Source organism: Nomascus leucogenys, chromosome 1a (assembly GCF_006542625.1).
Source record: "Nomascus leucogenys isolate Asia chromosome 1a, Asia_NLE_v1, whole genome shotgun sequence".
NCBI classification, from domain to species: domain Eukaryota; kingdom Metazoa; phylum Chordata; class Mammalia; order Primates; family Hylobatidae; genus Nomascus; species Nomascus leucogenys.
Window position 1 is genome coordinate 72,410,524 of NC_044381.1, and position 10,918 is coordinate 72,421,441.

Sequence of the window (10,918 nt, forward strand, 5' to 3'; positions counted from 1 at the left end):
TTGCACCACTGTACTCCAGCCTGGGTGACAGAGCAAGACTCTGTCTCAAAAAATAAAAAATAAAAAAAGAAAGAAACAAAGACAACAACAATAAAAACTGAGACCTAATCGTAGGAGTATAGAACACTTCCTCTCCCCCCGCCCCGACAGCTTACCACTGCATTACTGAAATCCTATTTACTTTACTTTTTTTTAAAAACTCAGTACACCATGTTCACCTTTAACAGAAGCTTAAAAGGCATACTAAAAGGCAAAAAACGCTGTCTGAAGAGACTGAATGAGCATCAGAACAAGACTCAGATATGACAGGAATGTTGGAATTATCTGACTAGGAATTTAAAAAACTATAATTGCTCCCTCCTCCTGCCACCCAAGATGCTGAAAAGAAGGCCAAGGGCAAAAAGGTGGCTCTGGCCCCTGCTGTCATAAAGAAACAGGAGGCCAAGAAAGTGGTGAATCCCCTGTTTGAGAAAAAGCCTAAGAATTTTGGCATTGGATAGGACATCTGGCCTGAAAGGGACCTCAGTCATTTTATGAAATGTCCCCGCTATATGAGGGCAGAGAGCCATTCTCTATAAGCGGCTGAAAGTGCCTCTTGCGATTAACCAGTTCACCCAGGCCCTGGAAGGCCAAACAGCTACTCAGCTGTTTAAGTTGGCCCAGAGACAAAGCAAGAGAAGCAGCAGAGGCTGTTGGCCCTGGCTGAGAAGAAAGCTCCGGGCAAACGGGGCATCCCCACTAAGAGACCACCTGTCCTTTGAGCAGGAGTTAACACCGTCACCCCCTTGGTGGAGAACAAGAAGGCTCAGTCCGTGGTGACTGCACGGGATGTGGAGCTGGTTGTCTTCCTGCCTGCCCTGTGCCATAAAATGGAGGTCCCTTACTGTGTTATCAAAAGGAAAGCAAGGCTGGGATGTCTAGTCCACAGGAAGACCTGCACCAATGTTGCTTTCACACAGGTTAACTCGGAAAACAAAGGGGCTTTGGCTAAACTGGTGGAAGCTATCAGGACCAATTACAACGACAGATCCGATGAGATCTGCTGTCACTGGGGAGGCAAGGCCCTGGGTCCCAAGTCTGTGGCTCACATTGCCCGTATGGAAAAGGCAAAGGCTAAAGAACTTGCCACCAAAGTCAGTTAAATGTACGCTGTTGAGTTTTCTGTACATAAAAATAATAAAAATAATACAAATTCTCCCAAAAAAACTATAATCGATAAGCTAAGGATTTTAATGATAAAAGTAGACAACATGGAATAGACAAATAACAGAAACAGAGAGATGGATATTCTAAAAAAATGCTAGAGATACAGAAAGACTGTCACAGAAATGAAGAATGCCTTTGATGGGCTCATTAGAGATTGGATATGGCTAAGGAAAGAATCTCTGAGCTAGAGGATATGGCAATAGAAACTTGTAAAACTGAAAAGCAGAGAGAAAAAAGACTGAAAAATCAGAACACAACATTCAAAACTGTGGGACAACTACAAAAAGTGTAGCATATACATAAATGGGAATATCCGAAGGATAAGAAAGGAACAGAAGCAATATTTGAAGTAATAAAGATGGAGAATTTCCCCAAATTAATGTCAGACACCAAAGCACAGATCCAGGAAGCTCAGAGAACATCAAGCAGGATAAATGCCAAAAAAAGAAAAAAATTACAACTAGACATATTATATTCAAATTTCAGATGAAGACAAAGAAAAACTTGAAAAGAGCCAGAGAAACAATAATCTCCCTTTCGAGGAACAAAGATAAGGATTACATATGATCTCTCCACAGTAACCATGCAAACAAGAAGAGAATGGAGTGAAATATTTAAAAGTACTAAGAGGAAAAAAAAATCCACCAACCGGCTGGGCGTGGTGGCTCATGCCTATAATCCCAGCACTTTGGGAGGCTGAGGCCGGTGGATCACCTGAGGTCAGGGGTTCGAGACCAGCCTGGCCAACATGGTGAAACCCTGTCTCTACTAAAAATAAAAAACTTAGCTGGGCATGGTGGCACATGCCTGTAATCCCAGCTACTCGGGAGGCTGAGGCAGGAGAATCACTTGAACCTGGGAGGCAGAGGTTGCAGTGAGAGATCACACCACTACTCTCCAGCCTGGCCCACAGAGCAAGACTTTGTCTCAAAAAAAAGAAAAGAAAAGAAAAGAAACCAACTTACATAATGATAAAAGGGTCAGTATTCCAAGAAGACATAATAATCCTTAATATGTATGCACCTAACAATAGGACATCAAAATACATGAAGTGAAAGCTGATAGAATTTCAAGGAGAAATAGATGAACCCACTATTATAGTTGGAGATTTTAACACCCCTGTATCAGAAATGGACAAATGCCAGAGACAGAAAATCAGTAAGTACATAGTTGAACTCAACAGCACTGGATGTAGTTGGTATCTGTAGATTACTTCATCCAGTAACAGGAGATGACAGATTCTTCTCAAGATTCCATGGAACATTCACCAAGGCAGACCCATTTAATTTTTAACAAATTAAAAAGAATAAAAATCATACAATAATCTCCTCTCAGACCACAATGAAATTAAACTTAGAAATCAATAACAGAAAGATAGCTGGAAAATCCCCAAATACTTGGAGATTAAACGCTTCTAAATAACACGAGTCAAAAAAGAAATCTCAAGAAAAATTTAAAAATCTTTTGAACTAAAGGAAAGGAAAATACAACTTATCAAAATTTGTGGGATGCAGTGAAAGCAGTGCTTAGAAGGAAACTTATAGCATTAAATAAATATATTAGAAAAGAAGAAAAATCTACAATCAATCATCTAAGCTTCCACCTAAGGAAACTAGAAAAAGAAGAGCAAATTAAATTCGAAGTAAACAGAAGAAAAGAAATAATAAACATTTGAGCAGCAATCAATGAAATTGAAAACAGGAAGTCAATAGAGAAAGTCAATAAAATCAGTTTTTACAAAAAAGCTAGTTTTTTGTAAAGGTCAACAAAAGTAATAAGCCTCTAGCCAAGCTAAGAAAAATAGAGATAGAACACAAATGACTAATACCAGAAATGAAAAAGAGTACATGACTGCAGATCCCATAGATGTTATTAATACATGGATGATGAAGGAATATTATGAACAGTTCTATATCCAGAAATTTGATGACCTAGATAAAAACGGACCAATTTCTTGAAAGACACTATCTGCCAAAACTCACGCAAGAAGAAATAGATGATCTGAATAGACTTGTGTCTACTACATAAATTGAATCAATGGTTAATAACCTTCCAAAACAGAAAGCCCAGATGGTTCACTGGTAACTTTGCCAAACATTTAAGGAAGAAATTACATTAATTATTTACAGTCTCTTCTAGAAATAGAAGCAGAAGTAGTACTTCTTTACTCATTCTGTGAGGCCATAATTATCTTACTACCAAAATCAGACAAAGGCATTACAAGAAAACTACAGATATAACTCTCATGAACATAGATACAAAAATCCTCAACAAAATATTAACAAATTGACAATACTAGGTGGCAAGGTGGTTTGGATCCAGGCTATGAGGTGCTGGGAGCCTCAGTAGAACTTTCTGCCTCTGTTTGTTCAATGCAAGAGGAACCGATACAGAAGGGTGGAAAATGGCAGAGCTGCAGATGTTACTAGAGGAGGAGATCCTGTCTCACAAAAGCGCGCTGATAGAGAGTTACCAGAACCTGACCCAGGTGGCGAACTACTGTGAAGACAAGAGAAAAGCTTTAGAAGAGACCAAAGCCCACATAACCGGACCTCCAGTTAGTGTCACTTACCAAAAAAACTACAGTGCCTAACAATGCACTCCAGTTGGTGAACATCCAAGCCTTTCAACTTTGAAGAATGGAGTCTTTCATCAATCATATCTCACAGACCGTGGATATTAATAAAGAGAAAGTAGCTCAAAGAGATATTGGTATTTGGACAACAAATAAGATTACATCAAGAATTCACAAAATAGCACCTGCAAATATGGAGCGTCTTAAAGGTATGTTTGGATACCTATTGCCTACACAGTTCTGAATGATGTGAGCCATGGTGCCAAGCATGTAAATAACCAGCCTGCAAGAATTGGCACACTGCCAGCCAGGCATGGTGGCTCACGCCTGTAATCCCAGCACTTTGGGAGGCCGAGGTGGGTGGATCACCTGAGGTCAGGAGTTCGCGACCAGCCTAGCCAAGGTGGTGAAACCCCATCTCTACTAAAAATACAAAAAATTAGCCAGGCGTGGTGGCGGGTGCCTGTAATCCCAGCTACTCAGGAGGCTGAGGCAGGAGAACTGCTTGAACCTGGGAGGCGAAGGTTACAGTGAGCTGAGATCATGCCACTGCACTCCAGCCTGGGTGACAGAGCAAGACTCTGTCTCAAAAAAAAAAAAAAAAAAAAGAATTGGCACACTGCCAAGAACAAGAAAAAAATCCTTTCCAAAACCACCAAGTCCTCCCATATGAGGCCAGGGATTACTGGGACAGAATACTCCTTATAAAACCCTGGAACCCATTAAACCCCCAACTGTTCCTAATGACTATATGATGCATCCTGCTAGGTTTGGAAGTCATCATAGTCCAGGCAGTTCAGCTTCATTAAATCAGAAACCAAGGCACACAATGAAAGTAGTGGAGGAAGGGAAGTCAAGAAAACAGAGGAAGCAGTAGTGTTAGTATTCACATAGCTGTACCTATACCTTCACCCCCTATTATTAGATAGTTTAACTCCTCCACCACCGACACCACCAGATAACATTCTCATGTTTGATGACTTTCCACCTCCACCACCACCCACTCCAGTGGATTATGAAGACAAGGAGGCTGCAATAGTTCAGTATAATGTTTCATATGCAGATAAGGATACTGCAAGGTCCCCAAAGAATTATATTGAGAACATCATTGCAGTGTATGATTATACAAAAGACAAGGACGATGAGCTGTCATTTATGGAGGGTGCAGTCATTTATGTTATAAAGAATGTTGATGGCTTTTATGAAGGAGTCTTCAATCAGGTGACTGGTCTGTTCCTTGGGAGCTATGTTGAATCAATCATTCACTATGCTGATTAATTTTTTTTTTGCTTTTAAAATAGATTCTTGTTATTACTCAGTCATACTGTGGGACTGTTGTGGCCAGAATCATCGTAGTATGTTTTAAAATGTGCTCATATTTCCAGGACATGCTATTTTATTGATATAATTGAATGTCTACCCATAAGCATAAATCTTTGAAGCAGTTTGTGTATTGCTAAACAGCAATTTATACAAGAGGCTGTCTATAACTGATGATGCTTATGTACTTACTTACACATTTTTAACTTTATGACCAGCCTAAATATTCTGGGGAAGTAGGGTGTAATATTTAACAAATCATGGTTCAGATTGTACATGTTTAGGGCAGCTTGGTTACTAATGAATTCTATGTCAGACTACTTAAATGCTAAAGTCAGAAAACTTAAATGCTAGTGCCCATCATACTTTTTGTTTAGATTCTCTTATTTCAAAAAATACTGTTTGTTTAAAGCATGCATAAAAATATATGTTTTGGAATATACTTAAAAGTTCCAAGATGCTTCCAGTTTGTGTAATATTTCCCTGGAGGACTCATACTTAGGTCTCTTAAAATGAGTTGAATCTCCAAGGTCTCCATGTGAAACAAAAGAAGCAAATGGAGGGTTATCTGTAGTGCCGTAATTTGTACTTAAGTTTTTAAGGAGTGGAATTTACGTTATAATTTTTTTCCACTCATAAATACATAAGTGAACCAAAGGTTTTTGTTTTTCTTTCACTGATTTGCTTTTAAAAAATAAACGATAGTGACTTATTGTAGAAGTACAGTTCTATTTTCTCAATATATTAACTTGGAAAAAATTGTAGCCTTATCTCAATTTGTCCCAACAACAATGTGATGAATTTTTATAGATTCAAAATCTGAGATGACAATTTAGAAGTTAATCTACTGAATTCCATTTTTAAATAACCATTTTTTTTTTTTGAGATAAAGTCTTGCTCTGTTGCCAGGCTGGAGTGCAGTGGTGCGATCTTGGCTCACTGCAACCTCTGCCTCCTGGGTTCAAGCATTTCTCCTGCCCCAGCCTCCTGAGTAGCTGAGACTACAGGTGTGCACCACCACGCCCAGCTAATTTTTGTATTTTTAGTAGAGACAGGGTTTTACCATGTTGGCCAGGATGGTCTCAATCTCCTAACCTCGTGATCCTCCTGCCTCGGCCTCCCAAAATGCTGGGATTACAGGTGTGAGCCACCATGCCTGGCCTTAAATAAACTTTTAAAGCTAAGAGAATGTGCCAAAGTGTGCACATTCATTTTGTAGGTAAAATTCTTGAAGACTGCCACATCATTCCTTCAGTTTTACAGTGGACTATGGTATACCAATTCAACAAAAGGTAATTATAAGGATCTTTTACATATTGTAAAACTGGATGCAATTGATTTGTGAATAGGCACTATTTATTCCATTTCCTGACGCTAACAACGTTAAGGTTTTAAAATAAAATAATTGGGAAAGAAGGTAGATCAGGTATTATTCTGTGAACAGAGATATACCTAACCAACAGATTTGTATTGTCTTTTGACGTAATTGAAATGTAACACATGTACTTTGTGTGCCTCCTCTTAATTTAAGGCAGGGCTAAAGGAGTGTTTTCTCTTGTTATCATGTATGTAATTCTATATTGCTTAGGATATTAAAGTAGAACATTCAAGTGTGAGTTTTGGTGTATTGAGGATTTGTTTGGATTTCAAATTATGGTTGTATACTGGATGTTACAGACTTATAACAGCATAATGAATGGCAAGACTAGTGTAAAACATTTATTTTTGAAAATTAAAGGCCATTATTGCTATCAGATCAATGTGATTATTTTAATTTTAAACAAAGTGTCATTAGTGATCAGCTAGCTGTCTTCTGCTTTTCATTTTTCAAGTGGATTGTTCTCTTAATTTACATACAACCTTTTTGTCTAAATTTTACATAGTCTTTTATATAAACCATTCTCCTGTATGAAATTTGGGATAGTGTTAAAATACAACTAATGTGGACTTAAATGCAGACTTCACAATTTTCTAACCTTCACCCTGTGGTGAAATAAGACAAACCATTTGAATTTTAACATTAATTATTTATTTGTGTAATGGCTTTACATGTGAATATTAGTAGTGTAAACATACCACATATAACCACCAAGATATCTTAATTAGAATTTATAGGACTAGAATGATAGGACTAGATTCATATGGCTTAATTACATTTTTAACAATTTCTGAAAAAACTTTGCCAAGAAAATATTCCTCATTAAAAAAATTAGCAAATTGAGTCTAACAATGTTCAAGTGGGATTTATCTCAGGCATGCAAGGTTGGTTCAACACTTGAAAATCAATTAATGTAACTCATCACAGCAGATAAAAGGGGAAAAATCATAAGATCATATCAATAGATGCAAAAAAATGTGACAAAATCTATCATCAATTCATGATAAAAGCTCTTAGCAAATGAGGAATAAGGGGGAACATCTACAACTTGATAAAGAACAGCTCTAAGCCAGGTGTGGTGGCGTGTTCTTGTAGTCCCACCCACTTGGGATCAATTGAGCCTGGGAGGTGGAGGTTGTTGTGAGCCGAGATTGTACCACTGCTCTCTAATGTGGGTAACAGAGTGAGACCCTTGACACACACACACACACACACACACACACCCCACAGCTACAAAAACTGATAGCTGGCTGGGCGCGGTGGCTCACGCCTGTAATCCCAGCACTTCGGGAGGCAGAGGCGGTCGGATCACGAGGTCAGGAGATGGAGACGATCCTGGCTAACACAGTGAAACCCCATCTCTACTAAAAATACAAAAAATTAGCTAGGCGTGGTGGCGGACGCCCGTAGTCCCAGCTACTCGGGAGGCTGAGGCAGGAGAATGGCATGAACCCGGGAGAGGGAGCTTGCAGTGAGCCGAGATTGTACCACTGCACTCCAGCCTGGGGTGCAGGCTGGAGCTTGAGACAGAGCGAGACTCTGTCTCAAAAAAAAAAAAACAAAAAAAACCCAAAAAACTGATAGCTAACAACATACTTATGGTGAGAAACTTATTGTCAAAGGATAGACAAATAGATCATGGGCAAGAATAGACAGCCCAGAAATAGACCCACATAAATATAGTCAAAAGGAGCAAAGGCAAGACAATGGAGCTGTTAGGATCATTAGTTTAATATCCTAAATTAAATATCCTATAATACAATATAAAGACAGTTTTTATAACAAATGATGCTGGAGCAACTGGACACTTACATGGATAAAAATTAATCTAGACCGAGATTTTATATCCTTTACAAAAATTAACTCAAGATGGATAATTTACTTTAAAGTGCAAAACTATAAAACTCCTAGAAGATAACATAGGAGAAAATTTAGATGACCTTTGGTATGACATTGACTTTTTAGGTTCAACCAGACATGACCCATTAAAGAAGTAATTGATAAGGTGAATTTCATTAAAAGTAAAAACTCTTTCAAGAGATAATGTCAAGAGAATAAGAAGCCCAGGAGAAAATATTTGCAAAACACACCTCCAATTAAAAAAAACCCACTATTGTCCAAAATATACAAAGAACTCTTAAAACTCAACAATAAGCAAATGAACAACCCAATTAAAAAATGGGCAGAAGCCCTATACAGATACCTCTCCAAAGGAGATGTACAGGTGGCAAGTAAGCATATGAAAAGATGTTCAATATCATATGTTATCAGGAAAATGCAAATGAAAATGACACTGAGTCCAGGCACAGTGGCTCATGTCTGCAATCCTAGCACTTTAGGGGGCCAGAGCAGGTGGATTGCTTGAGCCCAGGAGTTTGAGACCAGCCTGGGAAACATGGAGAAACCCTGTCTCTACAAAAAATACAAAAATTAGCCAGGCGTGGTGACATGTGCCTGTAGTCCCAGCTACTAGGGAGGCTGAGGTGGGAGGATTGCTTGAGCCTGGGAGGTCGAGGCTGCAGTGAGCTGTGATTGTGCCACTGCACTACAGCCTGGGCAACAGAGTAAGATGCTGTCTCAAAAAATAAAAGAAAATGACAGTGAGACACCACCATACTCCTATTAGAATGGCCAACATGCAAAACACTGACACCAAGTGCTGGTGAGGATGTGGAGAACAGGAACTCTGATTCATTGCTGGCGGGAATGCAAAATGGTGCAGCCACTTTGGAAGGCAGTTTGGTATTTTTTTTTTTTTGAGACGGAGTCTTGCTGTCTTGCCCAGGCTGGAGTGCCGTGGTGCGATCTTGGCTCACTGCAACCTCCACCTCCTGGGTTCACGCCATTCTCCTGCCTCAGCCTCCCGAGTAGCTGGGACTACATGCGCCCGCCACCACGCCTGGCTAATTTTTTTGTATATTTAGTAGAGACGGGGTTTCACCGTGTTAGCCAGGATGGTCTCGATCTCCTGACCTCGTGATCCACCCGCCTCGGCCTCCCAAAGTGCTGGGATTACAGGCATGAGCCACCACGCCCGGCTAACTTTTTGTGGTTTCAGTAGAGATGGGGTTTCACCATGTTACCCAGGATGGTCTTGAGCTCCTGACCTCGTGATCCGCCCGCCTCGGCCTCCCAAAGTGCTGGGATTACAGGTGTGAGCCACTGCGCCTGATCTGGTACTTTTTTATGAAACCAAACATACTCTTACCATATTGTCCAGCAATCATACTCATTGATATTTACCCAAATAAACTGAAAACTCAGGTCCACACAAAAACCTGCACATGGATGTTTACAGCAGCTTTATTCATAATTGCCAAAATTTGAAAGCAACTGAGATGTCCTCCAGTAGGTGAATGGAGAAACTGTGGTACATACATCCAGACAATGGAATATTAATCAGTGCTTTAAAAAAAAAAAAAAGAACCATGAAAAGACACGAAGGAAATGCATAAATGCATATTATTGAGTGAAAGAAGCCAGTATGAAAAGGCTACATACTGTATGATTCCGACTATAGGACATTTTGGAAGAATGTAAAAACTATGAGACAAAACTACAGAGACAGTGAAAAAGATCAGTGGTTTTCAGGGGCTACGGGGAGGGAGGGATGAACAGGCAAAGCACAGAGGATTTTTAGGGCAGTGAAACTATTCTGTATGATACTACAATGGTGAGTTCATGTCATTAAAAATTTGTCAAAACTTAAAGAATGAACAAACCAAGAGTGAACCCTGATGTAAACTATGGACTTTAGTGATAATGATGTATCAATGTAGGTTCATTAATTTTAACAAGTGTACTACTCTGGTATGGGATGTTGATAGTGGAGATTGGGTCGGGGATGGGGGGAGTATGGGAACACTTCTGCACTTTCACTCAGTTTTGCTGTGATCCTAAAATTGCTCTGAAAAATAAAGTTTTTTTAAATCCTATACTTTATTTTAGTGAAAAGCCAGGGTAAATACATGCCATCTTTGCCAGTTAGTTTCCCTGGCCAGGCTACATGGCTCTCAGAGAAATTCTTGGAACCACACTGGTACCTGACCTTATTTGACTTGGATACCATATCGGATGTCTAAGGTAGCATCTTTATGCTTTATTGAGGAATGCACAAAATGAAAAAATACCTTTCTTGCTAAAACAAATAAATAATGCACCCAGCATTTACTCTTATCAATTTAACATAGAACAGTTGTTCCAACAATTCAACTTCTAATAATTTAGTATAATAAAATAAGCATTTAAAGATATTGAACACAGCATTATTTATAATAGTAAAAATAGGAGTCAATTTAAATATTAACCAATAGGGAATCAGCTATATAAAACAAAGTGAATATATACTACTGGACAAACAAAAATGTTGATGCAGATCATATTTATTGGCATGTAAAGCTGTCCACACCATGCTATTGCAGGAAAATAACAGGTTATAA

General features: G+C 39.1%; 2 pseudogenes; both read left to right on the forward strand.

The window, feature by feature from the left end:
- The window catches only part of LOC100583283, a 56,481-nt pseudogene extending 55,339 nt beyond the window's left edge, over window positions 1-1,142 (forward strand).
- Window positions 1,143-3,568: 2,426 nt separating this feature from the next.
- On the forward strand, window positions 3,569-5,059 carry LOC100593911 (annotated as a pseudogene).
- The last annotated feature ends 5,859 nt before the right edge of the window (window positions 5,060-10,918 follow it).